This window comes from Lupinus angustifolius, chromosome LG11 (assembly GCF_001865875.1).
Source record: "Lupinus angustifolius cultivar Tanjil chromosome LG11, LupAngTanjil_v1.0, whole genome shotgun sequence".
Taxonomy (NCBI): Eukaryota; Viridiplantae; Streptophyta; class Magnoliopsida; order Fabales; family Fabaceae; genus Lupinus; species Lupinus angustifolius.
This window is the reverse complement of record NC_032019.1, coordinates 6314992-6321311: the sequence shown is the minus strand read 5'-3', so window position 1 is coordinate 6321311 and position 6320 is coordinate 6314992.

Genomic DNA, 6320 nt, shown 5'->3' with positions numbered 1-6320 from the left:
TCATAAATCTGTTAGAAATTTATAATTTATAATTAAAGTGGGATCATAAGGTGGGATCAACATAGCCAACAAAATAACATAGCCAACAAAATATGGTGAGTATCAACAAAATAACAAAATAACATAGCCAACAAAATAACATAGAAATTTATAATTTATAATTAAAGTGGGATCAACATAGCCAACAAAATAACAGCTAACAGTTCTAGAGTCCAGTTTTCTTTCATGCGGTCTATAAGGTCGCGCCTCAGCTGGACAACCCCAAATGTGCAAGTGTTTCAAGCTTGATCTTTTATTAGTCCAAAGCTCATATGGGGTTTTGTTAACTGCTTTACTTGGTACCCTATTAAGGATGTAAACTGTGGTCTTTAAAGCTTCCCCCAAAGAGACTCTGGTAAGGAAGAATGACTAATCATACTTCTCACCATATCCTTAAGAGTTCGGTTTCGTTGCTCAGCAACACCATTCATGCTAGGTTTGCCTGACACATAGTGTATTCGGAACAATTCCACACTCTCTGAGGAAAAGCGCAAATGGCCCTGGACGTTGTTATCTTGATCCATCATATCTGCCATATTATTCATCACCACGGTCAGATTTGACAGCCTTAATTTTCTTTCCAAGTTGAAGTTCAACTTCAGCCTTGAAAGACTTGAAAACATCCAAGGATTGGGAATTCTCATGTATAAGATATAGGTAGCCGTACCTAGAGTAATCATCTATGAACGTAATAAAATAATATTGTCTATTCCAAGAAGTCATAGGAAAAGGACCACATATATTCGTATGTATTAGTTCTAAGATATCTTTAGCTCTTTCGGCATCTAGCTTCCTTTTGTATGTCTGTTTTCCATTTATGCACTCAACACAGACCTCAAAATCTGATAAATATAAAGGGTCAAGAATTTCATCCGCCACAAGTCTTTGACTTCTTTGTTTAGATATATAACCTAAACGCTTGTCTCATTCATCTTTTACTCAAAAACAATCCATAAGAATTTCATCCAAAAAAAATCTTTCAATCATCATCTATTCCCAATAATCCTCAACCATTCTCTCAATAAAAATACATTCATCAATCATTTTCTTCCCTAAACGCCATCTTCCATGCACAATCATCAAAAAACAACCATCTTCAGTCAAAAAACTATAATCCAAGATCTCCCGTACACAAAAATGAGAAAAAAACACAAAGAAACTCAGGAGAAATTATAATTGCATTAGAATACATTGTAGAGAAGCTTCAATTACATGTCAAAGTCATGTCTCTGAGTTTGTTTTTGCACACAAACTTCCTACATGCCTGCTCGACATTGGTTAACCTTTTTTGCACCACTTTTCCTGAGGGTTGCAACATTCCATTGTTGTTGGAATCAGTATGAGAGGTATGTCATTTTCATTTATTTCTTTTATAGTAGTTTTATTTTTGTTATCAATAATTGCATTAGTAATAAAAATTATCATGATTATAACTACATAAAAAAATAAATGTATAAATAAAATACTCTTTGCATACACACTGTAACATTCTTTTTAATAAATGTTTAATTTTGAAGCAAAATAGATAATTAATTAGTTTATTACCATATACCAATTGAAAACTTAATCAAAAAATATATAAAACAAATATCTATGAGTCAATAAAAAAATAAAATCACATTACCACAATTTTAAGATATGAGATGCGGTATCAGACGTAAAGGCTATGCTTCGCTCATATTAAAAAACGATTTTTAAATAAAAAACAAAAAATGGAATTTCTTAACTAAGTTTTAATATGAGATGTAATATCGGACGTAAGGGCTATACTTCAATCATTTTAAAAAATAATAATTTAAACCTTACTTCTTTTAAGAAATAAAATCAACCAAACAAACAAACTTTTTCTACCCAAAGAACTACGTAGTCTTGATTTCTAAAAAGGGATACGTAGGATCAATATCACTCTTATTACACATAATAATAAAATAAAGTTTTTTTTGTAAAAATATAATAATAACACAATTAATAATCCATGTGATATAGTAGGGTACCGTTCAAATGGACAACTAGGGTACTAATATCTTCCCTAGTGTGTAATCGACTCCCGAACCTAGATATCAAAGTCTAAGGCCCAATGCGATTGAGCCAACAGATTTTTCTACATTTTTGTCAGGAAAAAATGTAGTGGCGACTCTAATGAGGTCGTGCAGCTGAAAATCGGGGCGCGACAGGTACAAAAACCAAATTAATTTCAAAACAAAAAGAGTTATAAATTTACCATTCTTTACACGTCATGAGGCTCATTTAGGACACTCTTTCTTCATTTGTCCTTGCATGTTACAGAAGTAACAGGTAAATTCCTCATTACTCTTCAATTTCTTTTGTTCAGAAGGCCCTTTCGCAACACCCTTATTGCTCTTTCTTTTCTTATTTTGAGGGGTCATAGCCAAGTGAGCACTTTCAGCCTTATCTCTCTGCAGCCTCTCTTCCTCTTGAACACAGTAAGATATACGCTCATTAAGGGACCATTTGTCCTTCTGAGTGTTATAACTCACTTTGAATTGCCCAAAGTGTGTAGGAAGAGAGATCAAAACCAAGTGCACGAGCAGGTCATCACCAAGCTCTAACTTAAGTGACTTGAGTTTTGATGCGAGATTAGACATCTCCATAATGTACTATCTTATGTTCCCTTTGCCTTTATACTTCATGGAGATGAGTTTAGCCAAAAGGCTACTCGTCTCCGCCTTTTCATTCTTGGCAAATAATTGTTCTATTTCTTCAAGGAATTTCCTTGCACTTTCACTCTCAGATATAGAGCCCCGAAAGGCATCTGGAATAGAACGTTTCATGATCATCAGACACATTCTATTAGAGCGTTCCCATTTCTCAATTTTAGCCTCATCGAGGTTTTCCGCATTGGAAATGGATTTCTCCACACGAAGTGCTAGATCCAAATCCATACAGCCGAGAATAATTTCTATGACTTCCTTCCAGACCTTAAAGTTTGTCTCATTCAGCAATGAGATGTTACTGATTTGAGCAGAAAAAATTGCAGCATTGGTAAAAGACACTGAATCCACATACAAAGAATTAATAACATGTTCAAATCTAAACAAACAAGTCACGTAATATATATAAAAAACAAGACATGTTCACGTAATAGACCCATCACAAGATACCTAGCACAACATCAATTTCTAGTCTTTGGACATGGAAATTAATTTGTAATGGTACTCTCATTGTAATGATCAAATATTAACAATTAGTTCTGTCAAACAATAGCATTTCTTTGGAGCGACTATTATTCACATGGAAAAAACTTTATAATTGTTACATATTTATCATCACATGTATGTTATTATTTGGCCAAATTGAGTCTTCCTTTGGGACGAACACAATTCGCATAAATAATCTCAAACTCATCTATGTAATTTCAATTAATTTCCACAATAGAGGTTACTTTGACAACATATTGCATCAATTAATTCAAAATAATTGTCAGACAAAATAAAAAACACAATATGGGTCAATTACAAAAAAAATATCATTTTGGAATTAAAACCTTCAGATTTGATATCTTTTATGATTAACAAATATAATCTCACAATATAACAATATAATTCCAAATCAAAACAATGCAAGTTATTTAAAGAAACAATGCAAAGAAAGCATTTGGATATAAACATTTGCGTAGATGCAATAGCTATATAAGTCACTAAAAGTATGTACACTTTGATTATCATAGAACAAATATGATAATTTCACCACACAAAAAAAAGTGTGCCTCACGAGAATAGTACCTTGAATCCAATTGCACAGTTCAAAATTTTCACAAATAAATCTTTCTACAGCGGAAGCAAAAAAATGCACAACTAAACAAAATAGGTGATTGTTCACAATCTAATGTCATAGAACAGTACCATCACTCAGATTGCATAAATTTAAGTTACAAAAATTCTGCAACAATCAACAAAAGTAATATGACAAAAGAATACCAGACAACACTGTCATTATGAATTTATCACAAAAAAATCATGATGTGCGTACATGATTCATCAAGGAAAATAAAATGTTTCTTTACATTTATCACAAAGCTATTAAATCTTGTATATTTAATTCCTTTTCAATATCTTTCATGTGTAATGCATGCCAGTAATGCAATCCATAATAGTAATGCAACATTCAGATTGCAGAAGCATATAATAAAAACAGTATTTTATTGAAAAACAATTCAAACCCTAAATACCCAATTTTTATAACATGATAGCGGAAGCATAAAATCCCCAAATGAAAATTAGGGTTCATACAAGATTTGGGAAAACATATTGTATGGAGAATCATAAAATTCAGAACCTAAAGGCTCTGATACCACTTGATGGGAATTCCTTATAATTGGTGAAATACCAATCCTAGGATCTTGAATCTCATGATTCTCACACACATATATGAAACAAAGGGTGCAGTGTCATACCTGAATCCATGTTCCTGGATGTGCTCCTTTGATCTACGTTTCTGAAAGAGGTTTGGTGGTATGATGGTCTTCCTCAACCAAATCATTGATTCCTCTTGGGACTTGCGTTTTCACTCTGATGGGGAGAGGAGAAAACTGAATTTGATTTGGTGTGTTGGAGACCATAACCTTCCTTATATGTTAACTTATAAGGTTCCTATTATCCCATCTCGGGGCTATAAATTTTATGATCCCACGTCAAGACTCTTTTTTGAGACGGGAAATGCAAGATTTCTTGAGGAAGTTGATTTTGGAAAGGAAGAGAACATAAGGAATGTTATCTTTGAGGAAGAACCTGTCACTGATAGTGAACAATTTCTTGTGCCTATTACGATTCAAGGAATAAATTCGGTAATAGAAGATAATGTTCAGAATATTGTCCCTGACAATATTTCAGAACAAGACAACAATGAGGTTCTCCATCAAGTACCTATAGAACAAATTCAACAACCTCAAGAAGTAGAAGTGTCATTAAGGAGTTCCACTAGAGAGAGGAGAAGTACAATTCTTGATGATTATATTATATTTCTTCAAGAACATGAGGATGGCATTGGGTTAACAGAAGATGATCCATTGAACTTTTTTCAAGCCATGAAAAGTTCTAACTCTCAAAAGTGGATCGATGCCATGAAGGATGAGATGAAGTCTACGCATGATAATGACGTTTGGGATCTTGTCGAATTACCTGAAGGTGCAAAATCTATTGGTTGCAAATGGATATTTAAAACCAAGAAGGATTCGAAGTGTAATATTGACAGATATAAAGCTCGTCTAATAGCTAAAGGCTTCACTCATAAAGAAGGTATTGATTATAAAGAAACATTCTCTCCAGTATCTTCGAAGGATTCTTTTAGAATAATATTGGCACTAGTGGCTCATTTTGATTTAGAGCTACATCAGATGGATGTTAAAACTGCGTTTCTTAATGGTAACATTAAGGAAACGATCTATATGGTGCAACCATAAAACTGTGTCAGTTGGCTCAAAGTCTATGGTATGCAAATTAAAGAAATCCATCTATGGGCTTAAAAAAACTTCTCATCAATGGAATCACAAATTTCATCAAGTTATTACCTCGTATGGTTTTGAGACAAATAAAGTTGAGATTGTGTATACCATAAGTTCAAAAGTTGAAGATTGTGTATACCATAAGTTCAGTGGGAGTAAATTTATCTTCCTGGTATTATATGTCGATGATATACTGCTTGCTAGCAGTGATATGGGACTATTGCATGAGATCAAGAGATTTCTAACGAAGAATTTCGAAATGAAAGATCTTGGGGAAGCTTCTTTTGTATTAGGTATTCGGATACTGAGAGATCGCTCTCAAGGTATCCCAAGGTTATCACAAGAAAGTTATATAGATAAAGTCCTAGATAAACTTGGCATGAAAGACAGTAAACCAGGGGATACCCCTAGCTAAGGGAGACAAGTTTAGTCTCAAACATTGCCCCAACAATGACCTTGAAAGATACGAGATGCAAAAGATTCCTTATGCATCTGCAATAGGAAGTCTAATGTATGCTCAAGTTTGGACACGTTCCGACATAGCATTTGTTGTGGGAGTTTTGGGCAGATAGAGTAATCCTAGAATGCATCATTGAAAGGCAGTCAAACGTGTTATGTGTTACTTGAAGAGAACAAAAGAGTATATGCTCACTTATCGGAGGTCTGAGAATTTAGAGATCATTGGGTACTCTGACTCCCATTTTGCTGGATGTCTAGACAATAGATCCTCCACATCTGGATATGTGTTTGTATTGGTTGGAGGTGCTATCTCTTGGAAGTCTGTGAAACAGACGCTTATAGCTCCTTCAACCATGGTTGC